Genomic DNA, 14,786 nt, shown 5'->3' on the forward strand with positions numbered 1-14,786 from the left:
GACTTATAATACACAGCATGAAGACACCCCTTTCAAATTAATCAATAACCAATATAGCGTTTTTTGTGTGTTTCTTTTTTGGTACCGGGTATCGAACTCGGGTCCTTGCGCTTGCGCAGCAGGCGGTGAAACCACTGAGCTAAATCCCCGGCCCCAATATAGCGTTTTTGAAGACTCTGTTAGCTTTACACGAAAAAACCCCAAGTATTCTCAATAGCCAGAATTGAACGCTACAAACTGTTTCAAAACAGGAAAAGAGGGGTGGAGCATAGCAAAAGGTCCCTTATAAATCAGTCAAAGGATTGCAGGGGGCTGTGGCAATGCGTTCTACCTGCCAGTCAGGTTACACCTTAATCCAGTTTTGGTTTCGAAGGACGCACAGCAGCCCTTTGCAGAAGGCCTTCTTCCAAGAATCCAGAGCCACTTTTAGTTACCCACTGAGAAGCGGATAGCCACTGCGTCCTCCACGCTATGCCCCCAACTAATCTTGTTTCCTCCTCTATGGGCGTAAAAGTGAATAAACTCACTTGCTTCCAACATTCCTTTCTGTATCTCAACCTTTCCCCGCCTGCCGCTGATAAAAACAAATATACGGGGCTGGGGATTTAGCTCAGTGGTTCCGCCGCCTGCTTTGCAAGCCCAAGGTCCGGCACCAAAAAAAAGAAAAAAACAAAAAACAAATATACGACTCCTACACTGCCCTAGCATGACAGAACAGCCTCACTACTGCAAAAGACGGAATATTAAGCAGACACACGCCAGAAAAGCAACCCCAGTTGCATCCCACTCCGGGCGGAAAAGCAGGGCGCAGGCGCAGTGGAGACTGTTGCCCTCCTTGCCCACTTCCCCCTCCTCTTGTCCTCAGTTTCACTTCCACTCCTCTGCATCTCTGCTTCCGGGGCATTTTCGGCTCGGCTCCTCCTCAGCTCTTACCCTCCTCTGCCGGAGGAGGGGGAGTCGAGGGGGTGGGGAAGAGTTCGTTGTTTGTTTACACGATGTGAGCGGAAAAAGAGACCAATAAAGTTTATTCTGGAAACAAAAGAAAAAAAAAAAAACCAGGGGCGACAGAGAAAGGAGACAGGGGCGGGGGCGTGCGTCGGGGGCTCGCTAGGAGAGGGAGCGAGAAGGAGAAAGCGGCAGTTCCGGTGCCGCCGCTGAGGTCTCGGGCTGCTGCGACCGCGGCCGCTGGGGCTGGGGCTGGGGCTGGGGCCGCCGGCGAGGCAGGGCTCAGGCCCGGCCGGGCAGTTCCGGAGCGGCGGGGAAGAGGGACCGGGAGGCGGGGGCCGTGCCGCCCGCTCTCCTCTCCCTCGGCGCCGCCGCCGCCGCCGCCGCCGCCGCCCGCGGGGCTGGGACCCGATGCGGTTAGAGCCGCGGAGCCTGGAGGAGCCCCGAGCGTAAGTACTGAGCGGACTGGCCGGGCGCGGCGCGGGCGCGGCGGGGTCGGGGTCGCGGTGGGGTCGGGTGGGTGCCGGGGACTCCGGGACGCGCCCGCGGCGCTGGGCGGGGGGCTGTCGGCCGGCGGCGGAGTTGCCCGCGGTCGCCGCTCCCTCTCGCTCGCCGGCTTCTGGCCTCTCCCAGCTGTAGAGGCGGCAGCTGCCGCTCCCTCTCCTTTCTCCCCGGCTCCTGGTTTCCTTCCTCTGCCGTTTTGGGCGACGGGGCCGCTGGAGGCTGAGGAAGTGCACCCAGGGCCGCCACCCCGGCCGCAGGGACTCGGTCTTCTGGGCCCCTCACGCCCACCCGGCCCGCGGGTGGCCGGGCTCCCTGGAGCCCCACAGCGAGCAGTTCCTGAGGGGCTGTCACGCCCGAGGACTCCGGCCCTGCCAGTCCTGCGGCCCTGCGCTCGCCTCGTACTGGGTTTAAATCGCCCGGCAAGGGTATGGAAGGAAAACCGCTCCTCTCAACCCGCAGCTCCCCTCCCACCCTTCCTTTGGAGGTCGTTTTTTCCTTTTAACGAGACAGTCAAACGTTTGGAGTTTTTGGATTTTTCATTCATAGATCTGAGACATTGTCTCGTGTAACTTGTTCTCTGAGTCTATTATGTGATGATACCTGTTTCATAGCTCCTAAGTGGCTCAGGAAGATAGGGTAGAGCCCTGGTTGGGGCTGTGTAAACACCAAGACGTTTCAGCCAGTGTGTTTTGACCGCGGCTTGTGGGGTTTATTTTAGGATGCTAAAGAAGTGGTGATGGTGGCCAACCATGTTAGTAGACTTGGGAATCGAAAGCTATTTTCCTAGATGTCAATAATTGGGAAGCTGTTTATGTAGCTATATAAAGAGTAGGGAAGCACAACAAAAGAGGGCTTTGTAGAACACGGTCTGAATATTTTTTAATGAATTAGAGTTGTGATTTCGTCTTGGTGAAGCTTCCTCATTCCACCACTGCGCTTTTGTGAACATGCAGAGCAGGGGTGCGGGATGATGTTTTGGATCGTAGTTTGTAAGGCCGGCGAGAACACCTAGAAAACTTGGTTAGATAAATTTCTGGTAACTCAAGACGGGTGATTTCTTCTTCAACTTTTGAACCACTTTGGGCGATATTGGTCGAATGTTTTCTTGCTTAGAAACGAGATTCTCTTGGGTATTTGTTTACATTGCAGCGTACAGAATTTATGTGCTGGATTGTTGTTTAAAGTCCTGGAAGATACTTAAGATAGCGCATTGCTAAATTAGTTTGGTTAAATCAGTATAATAGCATGTATGTGTATTCAAGTTTTAAGGTGTTTTGGGTTTTTTTTTAACTGAAGCACTGAATTCTGGTCGACAGCATTGAATTCTGGTTAAATCTCCGTCTAAACATCACATGTTGTGGAAATTTTTAATTATCAGATTAACTGTTCTGCAGTGTCATCAGCCAAAATTATCTAAGGAGAGCTGTGTAGGGGGTGAGATAGATGATGTTTTTAAAGTTTTTTAATCTCATATTTTGGGGCTTTGTTTTTGGAAGACAGAAGTAAATAAAAATCCTTAATTTTTTTTCAAAAGTTTTTGTGCATTTTTTTTTCAAAACAGGTACTTTCCTATTAAAATCACGAAATAGGTGATTGAAAGAAATGATAGATCATCAGAATGGCAATAGTATCATGAGGGAGTTAAGAAAGTAACAAATACCAGCGTTTGGGCCGGGGATTTAGCTCAGTGGTTTTGCCGCCTGCTGCGCAATAGCAAGGACCCGAGTTCGATCCCCGGTACCAGAAAAACAAACAAATACCAGCGTTTTATCTTTCACTGAGTATAAAGTTTGAAACATATTCCTGTCAATTGAAATTAAAGAATTAAAAATGGATCACATTGTAAATACAGGACAGTGATTGTATCTAAAGGTTTTAAAAGTTTAAATTGTATATGGTGCTTAGAGAGGGCATTACAGACAAATAGTTACTTAAACTGGAAAATGACTTCATGGAAGTATATATACTCTCATGGGGCTACGTATATGTACCAGAGATATTGTAAAAGAGCAATATCTGTGCCGTCTCTATGCATGGAACAGTCTTGGAGGCAGAGCTTCCTTCCTGTCAGGATAAGATCCTCTCTATCCCAAGTCAGTATTCCTTCAAAAAACACCTAAATTTAGAAATAAAATACTTTTTTAAAATACATCACAGTGACTTTTTTTTCCCCTAAGAGATTATTTGCTGTGTAACTTATTTCCTATTAGCCCTTTACTGAATTAAGATTTTTTTTAAACAGTTGTGATTATCTTGGAAAGGGCACTTGCTCTGTTGATCTGTTTATTTGAAGAGAGCTACCTTAATCCTATTTGATCTCTTCAGCAGCTAGAGTAGTGGTAAAAGGATCTCTTCTCTATTTTATTCTATATCTTGAATTCCAAAGTAAGAGTGTTTTTTAAAATGAAATGTGTTTCAGGCTGGGGATTTAGCTCAATGTTTCCAGTGCCTGCCTTCCAAGCACAAGGTCCTGAGTTCCATCCCCAGTACCAAAAAAAAAAAAAAAAGAAAGAAATGTGTTTCTTAAGCTTCATAAAATATTTCATCTCCAGTGAAAATATTTATGACTTTTAAAACTGTTCAACTTTAGAAGCATAAGTCTTAGAATATCATGGTTTATTAGTGATCATAATTTCTTTTTTTCTTTTTTTTTGGTACCAGGGATCAAACTTGGGTCCTTGCACTTGGAAGGCAGGCGACGGAACCACTGGGCTAAATCCCCAGCCCTATCGTAATTTCTTTTTAAAGTGTTATTTCTCAAGCTATATAACAATCCTGTATACAGAGCAGTATTACTATCTCTAGGAAATATTATCTGAAGTCAGACAAGGTGGCAGGTGATGCTCATCAAAACCAACGTTTTCAGACTCCTTTCGGTCTCATACTCTAATCTGCTCCAGCTCATTTTTAGTCAGATTACAGAAACTAGACCCAGAGAAGTTTAATTTCTTGCAATCACCTTTTCCCATATTTATAGTAATAAATATGTATGTTAAATTTTCTTTACAGTTTAAACATTGTTTTTTAATTCTGACTACATGTTAGAATCATCCAGAGACCTTAAAAAATACTAATACCAGAGTCTCATCCTCAAAGATTCTGATTTAATTGGTGTGAGATAGAGCCAAATACATTTGTGTTTTGTTTGTTTGTTTTAAAGTTCAGGTAATTCTGACTGACAAGATTATAAAGCCCTTGATTTCAAGGACCTGAATGATCTGGTCCTTGCTTTTCTATCTAGGTTCATTTCTTTACTCCTGCAACTCCTCTGGTCTTTGCATGCTCTCATGAGTAAATGCTGTTTGTACTTCTTGAGACATACGTGCACTTAATCCTCCCTCCTTAACTGACTCCTACTCATCTTTCTCCTCAGCTCCTTTGAAAAGACCAATCTGGGCTAGGTGTCCCTGCTTCCCTTCCCCATGGCATTTTGTGCTCCCATCATAGCATTGACCACACTACATTGTAATTGCCTGTTTGTGTCTTCCACCGGAATGTAAATTTGACTCCTTCTGTCTTACATATGTTGTACTTTTATTGCCAATCAGCCAGTATGTTATAGGTATTTGACTGAATAAATATTTTGGAGGGAGCCTTTACAACATGTAATAATTCATAAGCACCAATAAAGTTTTTATTATTGACCAATACTTTTAATAATTTAACATTTTTTGGTCCCTAAAAATGTACATTCCTGAAATGGCCACAGATAGGAATTTCATTTGGAGACGTTTGAGATGTTATAAATTATATGAAGAGGGACACCCAAACCCAAGTGCATGTGCATACTCACTTGCTCACACAAACACACATATCTGGCAAACATAATGATCATTATTAGACACAGTACTTTACCAGAAATCAGAAAACTTTTATTCACATCTCCATTTTACCACAAACATTGTCTTTGGGCAAGTCTCTATTACTTCAGGCTTCATCTTCATCTGTAACATAAAGGAATTATACTAGATGTTCTGTATCAGTGAACCTGCAGCACACATGCTGCAGTGTGTTGTTTATATCATTGAAAGCTCTAAAAGATTCACCATTATTGTTTTATGTGTTGCTTAGTGATCTGTCCTTAAGATTCTCTAAGTACTATCAGTATTTGCTTTGAAATGTAATGTGTTCTGGTTCAAAGTCTAGTTCATACTTACTGGCAGGATTACAGAGGATAGATTTCCTAATCTGTATAATGTGGATAATTACTACTCAATAAAGTTGTTGTTGAATTAAATGAGATAATATAGCTCCAAGAGAGTTCTTGAACTAGATCAGGTACTTAATAAATGTTCTTTCCCTTTAGGAGGTGTTTGATCTCATGAGTAAACTTACCTGAGATAAAAGGACACAGTTTTTGTCATAAGTTCTGTTTTCCACTTTGCTGACTGCTAGCACTGCAGGTGTGACTAGGGACCAAAAACCACTGTGGCTTTTGGTTTCGTTTTCTGTGAACCCAGTTCTGCTACCAGACACCCAGGTGTTGGTCAGCTAGGTTGGGAAATAGTTATGACTAAAATTTTAATCTGACAATACAACAAAAGCCAGTTGCTAATAATCTATAGTATTCTAATATATTATAATTAATATTATATATATGTGTGTATATATATATATATATATATATATATGAATGTCAGGAGAGGAGAGTTTAAACTGATGACCTTATGCCATTGCCAAAGACGAGTAGCATCAGACTTGAGCATTCAGAAGAATGGAGCACATTCAAATTAAGAATGTTTTACAAAAGAAGACCCAGAGATGTTGGTAAAATTCCTGTTTACCAAACCTTAAAATTTAGCAGTCATTAGAGTAATTTCCAACTGATACAGGAAATATAGGAAAAAATTGGTCTTCTGATAAGGGCCAGTTCAGAAGATAAGCACAAACAGTGTTCCCAGGGTCAGACTAGCAGTTGTAGATATCAGCAGACTAAAGTTGATATTTTTCTCTACTTGGGTGCCATGTTTCTTAATTTTTTACATAGTGATTTTATTTGGTAGTAATGAGAGTAACTTGACACATAATGTAATATTGTTCTGCTGACATGTGTTACCAGTCTTACTTCTCTGTCAATTAAAATTGCTTGCCTGTGTTTCTCTTGAAGTTTACATGAAAAGTGAATTTAATGATCTTTTTGGAAAAAATACTGAAATAAAAATTAAAACCCATAGGTAAGAGAAATTGAAGTATTAGGATGTAAAAGAAATATGAAGCAACATACAGTGAAATCTGATTCAGCTTGAAGGCTGGAGATTTCCATCATTCAAAAAGGTTACTCAATTTTAGATATGCTGATAATGTTTTGCAGCTGAATACCTTATTCACATTTAATTCTTTATTATATGAGTGTGAAGAGACAGCTTACAGAATGGGGAAAAATATTGCCAGCTATTCCTTGGACAGAGGACTAACATCTAGAATATGTGAAGAAGTCAAAAAAAATTAGACCCCTCCAAAATAAAAGACCCACTCAAAAAATGAGTAACTGAAATGAATAGACCCTTCTCAGAAGTACAATGGCCAATAAATAAATGAAAAAAATGTTCAATGTTTCTGACCATTAGAGAAATGCAAATTAAAACAACACTGAGATTTCATCTTACTCCAGAAAGAATAGCTAGCCTCAAAAAAAATCAAGTAATAAATGGTGAAGAGGCTATGGGGGATAAAGGAAACCTTCTACATTGTTAGTGAGAATGTAAACTAATATAACCACTATGGAAATCACTATGGAGATTAAAATAAAAGTAGAAATTCCATTTGATCCAGCCATTCCCCTTCTAGGTATCTTCCTGAAAGAGTTAAAGACATTGTATTACAGTGACATATGCATACTCATGCTTATAGCAGCACAATTCATAATAGCTAAATCTTGGAAGCAGCCTATATGCTCATCAACAGATGAATGGGTAAAGAAAATGTGGTATTTATACATAATGGAGTAGTATTGTACCATAACAGATAAACTTGAGTAATTCATAGGTTAATGGATGCACTTGGAGACCATAATATTCAGTGAAATAAATTAGACACACAAGCTTAAATATTACATTGTTTCTTATATGAGAAAGCCAATAAAAAGCAAAATATTAGGTAGGTAATGGGAAGTAGGGAGAGCTTTTTCTGATGGGAAGGGGAATAAGAGATGGAAGGAGAGAGAAGGGAGGGTAGGGAAAAGGGATGAAAAAAAAGAACTGGGAGAAAAACTGTAGGTAGAGCTTTTGCATGGGGAAAGGGACTGACCAAGAGATGGAAGGAGCAGGGAAGGAGAAGAGGATTTAGAATTAAGATGTGTTATGTGCATGTACCAACTCCCCACAAGGAATGTAAACATTGTATACTGCAAATATGTACTAATAAATAAATATTTTAAAAAATTCTTTATTATATGAGTCATTTGATCCTAGTTAAGGAATTTTTAGATGTTTGTTCTCTCCCTCCCCACTTACGTAGTTTAGAGAGTTTAAAGATAAAATGCTCGGATGAAGAGTTTATAAGTTTGTAATAAAAGTGATGGCTTGGAGCTGTCATTTCCCCCAAATTTTGTGTTTCTTAATGTGAAGCTGTTTATTATTATGTATTAGAGAGGTCTGGTCTAGATGCCTCAGGGACTGAATTCCAATCCCAGACTGCTACTTTGTCTATGTGTATGAGGGAGCAGATTATATCATATTTTGCCTGTTTTTCTGCATTGATAGAATAGGAATTGTAATGTGTTGCTTCCTGAGTAACTCATATGATTGAGATAATGTAAATGATCCCCAAATTAGTGCATAAAATTATTAAATAAAAAGGTATACATAATAGTTATTTTAAATTTATGTCTAATACAAGAATAATAATTTTTATATTTGGCCTGACAGTTAAATATTCATGTTGTTAGCTAGTATGGCAATTGGTCTAAGTTGTACTCTTTTATAAGTGGTTAAATTTTAGTAACTTCCAGCATATATTGCAGGTGTAACAAAGAAGTCTTTCTATTATGACAAGCATTGCTGTTTGAAATCATTGTGTGGTTATAAAAAAAAAAATTTAGTGGAGTGTGATGGTGCACTATTGTAATCTTAGCTGCTAAGAGGCTGAGGTGGGAAGATCATAAGTTTTAGGCTAGCCTGAGCAACTTAGCAAGGCCCTGTCTCAAAATATAGAAGGGCCTAGAGCGGTAATTCAGTGTTAGAGCATCCCTGGATTTAATCCCCAGTACTAGAAAAGGAAAAAAAAAATCTGTATCTTTTAGGATGTTTAGACTATACATATTAGATTTTTAAATATTTGTTTAATAGACCCAAAACAATCAATATTGTGATGTGAAAAAAGCTGTACAAGGATAGGATCATTCTTCTATGATCATAACTCTTTGCTAAATTACTAAGAGTAAAGCTCGAGAAATGTGTCTTCTCAGGTACAGCAGAAATGCAAGGCAATATTCTGAAGAGAATTTTGAGCATAGGTGTTTGAACAGGAGAGCATGTTATGTTCATTCTTGTAGTCTCAACTCCTAGCATAGTCCTGAATGTTAGATGATCAGTAAGTATTAGGGTTATTTTTTTTTTAAGAATAGAATCATATTTGGAAATTAAAAGTATTTTTCTTATATTTCTATTAGTATAACTATACAGTTTTAAAAATAGTACGGGAAAAAATAGTGAAACATAGGTAAATTGCTACATGCCAGTCTTAGTTGATCATTTCTTGAGTATAAATTTGAAGTATATAAGAATTACTTTTTGGCCAGTTGTGGTGACACAACCCTACCATCCCAGCTATTGGGGGAGGCTGGGGTGGGAGAATCTCAAGTTTAAGGCCAGCCCGGACAAGTTGGTGTGACCCTATCTGAAAAAAGGGTTGAGAGACGTAGCTCAGTAGTAGAATGCTTGCCTGGAATGTGCGAGGCCCTGGGTTCCATCCCTAGCACCACAAAAGAAAAAACAAAATCTTTAAGTTGTTAACTAGGTGCCTATTTCCATTGATATTTAGAGACATTTTGAACAAAGATTGAAAATTTAAGAGGCTGTGTGTTAAGGTGAAAATAACATTGTATCAGAATGAGAAAGTGTGGATTCTACATTCAACTATTAATGAGCTAGTCTTAGATCTTGACCTTTCAGAATTTATTCTTCACCTGCAAAATTTCTAAGGTTTTTTTACAATTCCCAGACTCTGTGAGATTCTTCATAGTCTGTTTCTGATTTCTGAGTAGGGTAAATGGTAAGTAAGCCACTCCCTGAGGGGAAGATAGTCTATCTCAGTGTCTTGTATTTTCAGAAGCTACAATCTTTTTGTCTGCTTGCTTTTGAATTTGGGCATATTTGAAAGTTTCTGTGTAAAATTGTGTGCCAGCCAAAAGCTGCTATTGGAAAAGAATGAAGTGAAAGGATTTTTCCCCCTTTCTGAAACCATCAGTGACTTTGGAAAACTAAACTTACTGCGTGTTTGGTCATTTGCTTACTGGCATTGGAAATGATGAAATGACTGACAGGCCTTTAGAGTAGGTCATCACTACACACCAGTTGCTAGGATTTTGACGGCCAGCAGACCTGTCACAGTACTCTTGACAGACATTGGACATCATCCTTACATGTTAAGGACTTCTAGGAAAACATATTCCATAATTTCCTTTGGTAACCCACCTCATTCAGATAGTTTCCAGAAAATGTGTTCCAATCTTAGAAACATACTTCCAGAAGCATAGTAAACCTTTTTTTTTCCCTAGTTCTGTCCTCAGTTATTGAGACAAATGTATGGAAAGATGGCAAAAATCATTGTCCTTGATCAGAAAGCAGTGATACTTATACTATTGATTTGTTTTTTCTATTATTGTTCAAATTATTTTCAAACAGGGCTGGGGATTTAGCTCAGTGGTTTCGCCGCCTGCTGCGCAAGCGCAAGGACCCGAGTTAGATCTCCGGTACCAAAACAAACAAACAAAAATTACTTTCAGCTTTTGAGTATTTTTAAACAGCAAACTGCTTTAGTAGTGAGATATTGTTTATTTTGAGTATGTACTCATTTTTCAGCAAAGTAAGCAGATTTTTGTGGCTTATTTTTCTTTACAAGATCTTGCTTTTCCAAGTACTTTTCATGGGACTTATTGTGTGTTTAAACCTGAAAGTACTGCTGTATTTGCAAACAACTGACTGCGCTGAGCCTAATAATGAGTAAATTGTCATCTCCACTTCTTAAGAAGTTACTTTGTTCACAGGTTGAAAACTGGTGGTGGTGGTGGTGGTGATGGTGTTAAATCAGCTACTATTCTGTGAATGTAGATTTATGGAATACATCATCAAATGTAAAGCAGAATTCATGAGGAAAACTGTGGGGAAAGTATTTAAATTATCCACTACTTTAATCTGAAAACCATACATAACAGCAAGGAAAGGAAATAATTATATTTTGAAGCTTTTTTTTTTTGTGTGGTACTGAGGATCAAACTCAGGTCCTTCCGCTTGCAAGGCAGGGGGCGGAACCAGAGCTAAATCCCCGGCCCTAAATAATTATATTTTGAAACTAATTTTATACTTACTAGTTTTATAGGGTGGTTTATTTTTTCATTCACTAGAAATATCCAACTTTCAGCTTTCTTAGTGATAGCATGGGACTCCAGATTTCCTCAAAATCTTTTTTTGGGAAGGTACTGGAGATCGAACTCGGGACCTTGTGCTTGCAAGGCAGGTGCAGTGCTGCTGAGCTAAATCCCCAGCCCCTCAAAATCATTTTTATTTATTTATTTTTAAAATTTGTATGATGTGTGTTTAGAATAACCTTGCCTTATTTTTGTTTTTTGGGACAGTAGGCAAAACTAGAGCCAAAATATGCTTTCAGGAGAAATAGATGAAACGATCCAGCTATTGAGTGGTGTAAATGATAGAATAACAAGTGAAGTGTAGTTTTGGAGGTTCTGCCAGTTTTGTGAACAAACCTGAATGTTAGCATCCTGTCATTAAGTTTGCAAGAACTTTCCTTAAGAAGGAAGCTGACCCACTCACTAGCCTAATAGGCAAGTGATTAGCTCAGACAGCAGCCTGTTTTCTTATTCTGAAGATCATTTTTATTAACAATAATAAAAAAGCACAGCGAATTGTATTATGCTGTGGTCTTTTTTCATTGAGTATGAATATGAGACTGATTTTTTTCTCCCCAATCAAAATTTGGCCAAGTAATCTAACAACAAGAAAAATATTTGAAGTTGGCATAGTCTTAGAAAATCTGCACGTACACTGTACTTAGTCTGCTTTAATTTTTATTTACTTTTTCTAAATATATATCTTAATAGCTAAGAGGATGCAGTCTGCAGCCCAACTATGGGGATTACTAGTTTAGTAACTTTCAGGAGGTTATTTAATGTGTCTGGGTTACATATTCTGTGGAAGGTACACATTTTCTCATTTGTAAAAGAGGGATAACTACTACCTACATCAAATATTGTAATGAAGATTAAATGAATAATACGTGCAAGCATTTAGGACAGTGCCTAGCATATAAAAGCACTCAGTAAATATCTTTGACAAGCCCCTTGAAAGTAAGAATCATATCATATTCACTGGTTTATTTTAGAACTTTTAACAGTATATGGTGAATTTAATCGTGTCTGTTTTGAAAATTTAATAATGGATCCAGTCTCTGGATAGTGGATAAGTTTGCCTTCTAACAAGCTTAGAGTAGTTATCATTTCTTTACTGTTTTCTTTTTGTTGTATGAAACTTCTAAAAATTTTATTCTAACTCTAGAAATCTGAATGGAGATTTAGCTTCATAGAAATGAAGACTTAAGGGACAGAAGGTATTATTAAGTGAGTGATATAAATTTTTCACATCCAGTCTGAGTTTCCTATGGAGTTATTTTTCTCTGTCTGTTCCTGGAATCTCAGAATCCCCAGCAGATATCTTAATAACATTTTGCCATTGATGCAATACTTGTTTCATGCTCTAGGTATTTCCTCTTTCTTCATGCACCAAAGACACACTGTTTGTATCATATTGTCACATAGTTCCTTTTATACAAACTTCATGTCCTGTATTAAAGTTGATTGTACTCACTTGTTCATTCTACCTGCTATGAAATCTTTGTTAAGTGTAGTGTTTACTCGTGTATACAGATATTATTTTCTTCATTATGTAGTGTATGCTGACTGGACATTGTATAAGTCATTTATATGAAAATAAAGCAGTCGTATGTTTTGATTATTTCCATGTATTCAGTCTCAGTATTTTGCTTTAATCAACTATTTTAAGCTGCCTGGCACCACTTATAAAAGTTTCTATGGTATCTTCAACCTGGTTTAGTATTGTTGTTGGTACCTTATATAAATGAGACTATTAGCTCATATTTAGGTTTATGGCAAACACATATGTTTTGTTTTCTTACCTCTTTCTCTTTAGCAGTTTTGACCAAACTTCTCTTGATAGTCATTCAAAGTAATTTACTTTTCTCAAGTTCAAAAAGTCTTAATTTCTAAATCAGTAATAATAATATAATATATAATTTATTATATAATAATATAAAACACTTAAAAGCTATGTATATTGTATATTATGATTTACATGGAGATTGTTTCAGAAAATGTCAGCAATTTTTGTCATAATGGTTCAGATTTTTTGTTATTTTAAATAGTGATTTTTTTAATTAAAAACTTCCCAACATTTTTGACTTTTTTTTTTTTTTTTTGCAGTGCTGGGTATTGAACCCAGGGCATGCTAGACAAGTGCTCTACCACTGAGCTACATCCCCAGCCCACCAAACATTTTTAATACATGTAAAAATATACAAGTTAGTTTCTTTAGGGGTGGGGGTGGGGTTTTACTCATAACGAAAAAACACTGAGACCTTAGACTGCCATAATACTGACCAAGGGTTTGTTTCTATACTATGGGATTATGACTAACCTACATTGAAGTTAAGATACTTACATTTAAATGATATCACAAAGAACTCTAGCTAAAGAGCTGTGAGAGACAATTTCTTTAATTTTCTAAATGTACCCTAGAATATATTTTGAGTTCCCAAACTCAAACTTTAATATCATGAAACTGAGGAATGGAAGTATATTGTACTTTTTATACATTACTTTTCATTAATTCATTAATTAGTTTTCCCATTAATGCTTCAGTATACATGTGTAATCTCTTCATTTAAAAGATTAAGAAACGTCCAATCAGTACAGTGGCATCTCATAACATTTAATTTACATGAAATCATCTGTATATACTCAGCCAAATGTAAAAATATGATAACTTATGTAAAAATGTTAATTTAAGTGTTGCAATCCCATCCTACTATTGAGCTGTTTCAAGGTAGACATGATGTAGCCAGGCGTGGTGGTGCACCGCCTGTAATACCAGCACTTGGGAGGCTGAGGCAGGAGGATCACCACAGGTTCGAGGCTAGCCTGGGCTACATAGTGAGTCCAAGGCCAGCCTGAACTACACAGTGAGACCTTGTTTCAAAAAAAAAAAAAAAGGTCCTGAGTTCGATCCCCACTACAAAAACAAAAAGCAAACAAACAAAAAGTAAACATGAGATTAAACATGTGAATTTGCTGCCCTTTCAGTTGTTCTGAACATCTTGCTGTGTTGAGTGTGATTCTGTTACTCAGATATATGTAACATTCATACAATCCTCTTAATATGCAACCTCTAGTACTCCACCAAAGAACAGCAGTTTGTTCCCGGAAGAGAAACTGCTGCTTAGGCTTGCCCAGACAGTTTCGTTGGTCTCCAGGGTGGTTCACCAATGTGGCCATAACAAACTATCACTTGTGCATTCTTTTTGATACACATACATGTGGTCACTCATATATGAAATCGTGCCCTTCTAATGTATACGTTTCATATATGACATGTAACTATTATACATTGTAGATGGCTGTGTGTGCATTATATCTTTACACAAAACATTCTGTACGAGGTGATAAACATACAAAAAACCTAAATTCATATGCTTCATAGGTGATTGAAGAGATTTTTCAAGGAAAATGTTGACTCTACACCAGGGACTGTTTGTATGATCCTGTTTCTGGAAGATAGCACCCTAGAAACATCACTTTCAGTCACTAGCCATTCAGTAACAAAATTTCAGACTTGTAAAATATAAGTAGTTGGTTTCACGTAGTTATCAGGCAAGTTAGTATTTTGAGACTAGTCTAAAACTGTAGCAACTGTCCCATTTTACTGCATCAAACCCTCCCTCTTCCCTCAGCGTAAGAGAGAGCATGTCTTCTAGGCCCGTTAGCCACAGTCTTAGCCAGCTAGGAAAAGGGCACATGGTACCTTAGGGTACACTTTTCTCTTTACGAGATTGTAGAGGAAGGAGCATTTCTTCTCCACATTGTTCAGACA

General features: G+C 38.3%; 1 protein-coding gene across 1 annotated transcript in view; it reads left to right on the forward strand.

Annotated features, from left to right (window-relative positions):
* Nucleotides 1-1,279: 1,279 nt before the first annotated feature.
* The window catches only part of Pik3ca (phosphatidylinositol-4,5-bisphosphate 3-kinase catalytic subunit alpha), a 74,657-nt gene continuing 61,150 nt past the window's right edge, over nucleotides 1,280-14,786 (forward strand). Inside the window, exon 1 of the mRNA XM_021254485.2 lies at nucleotides 1,280-1,394. The gene's annotated coding sequence lies outside the window, so the exon portion shown is untranslated. The remainder of the gene's footprint in view (nucleotides 1,395-14,786) is intronic.

Source organism: Heterocephalus glaber, unplaced genomic scaffold (assembly GCF_053883595.1).
Source record: "Heterocephalus glaber isolate CG9 unplaced genomic scaffold, H.glaber_assembly_v1.0 deba00001504, whole genome shotgun sequence".
Taxonomy (NCBI): domain Eukaryota; kingdom Metazoa; phylum Chordata; class Mammalia; order Rodentia; family Bathyergidae; genus Heterocephalus; species Heterocephalus glaber.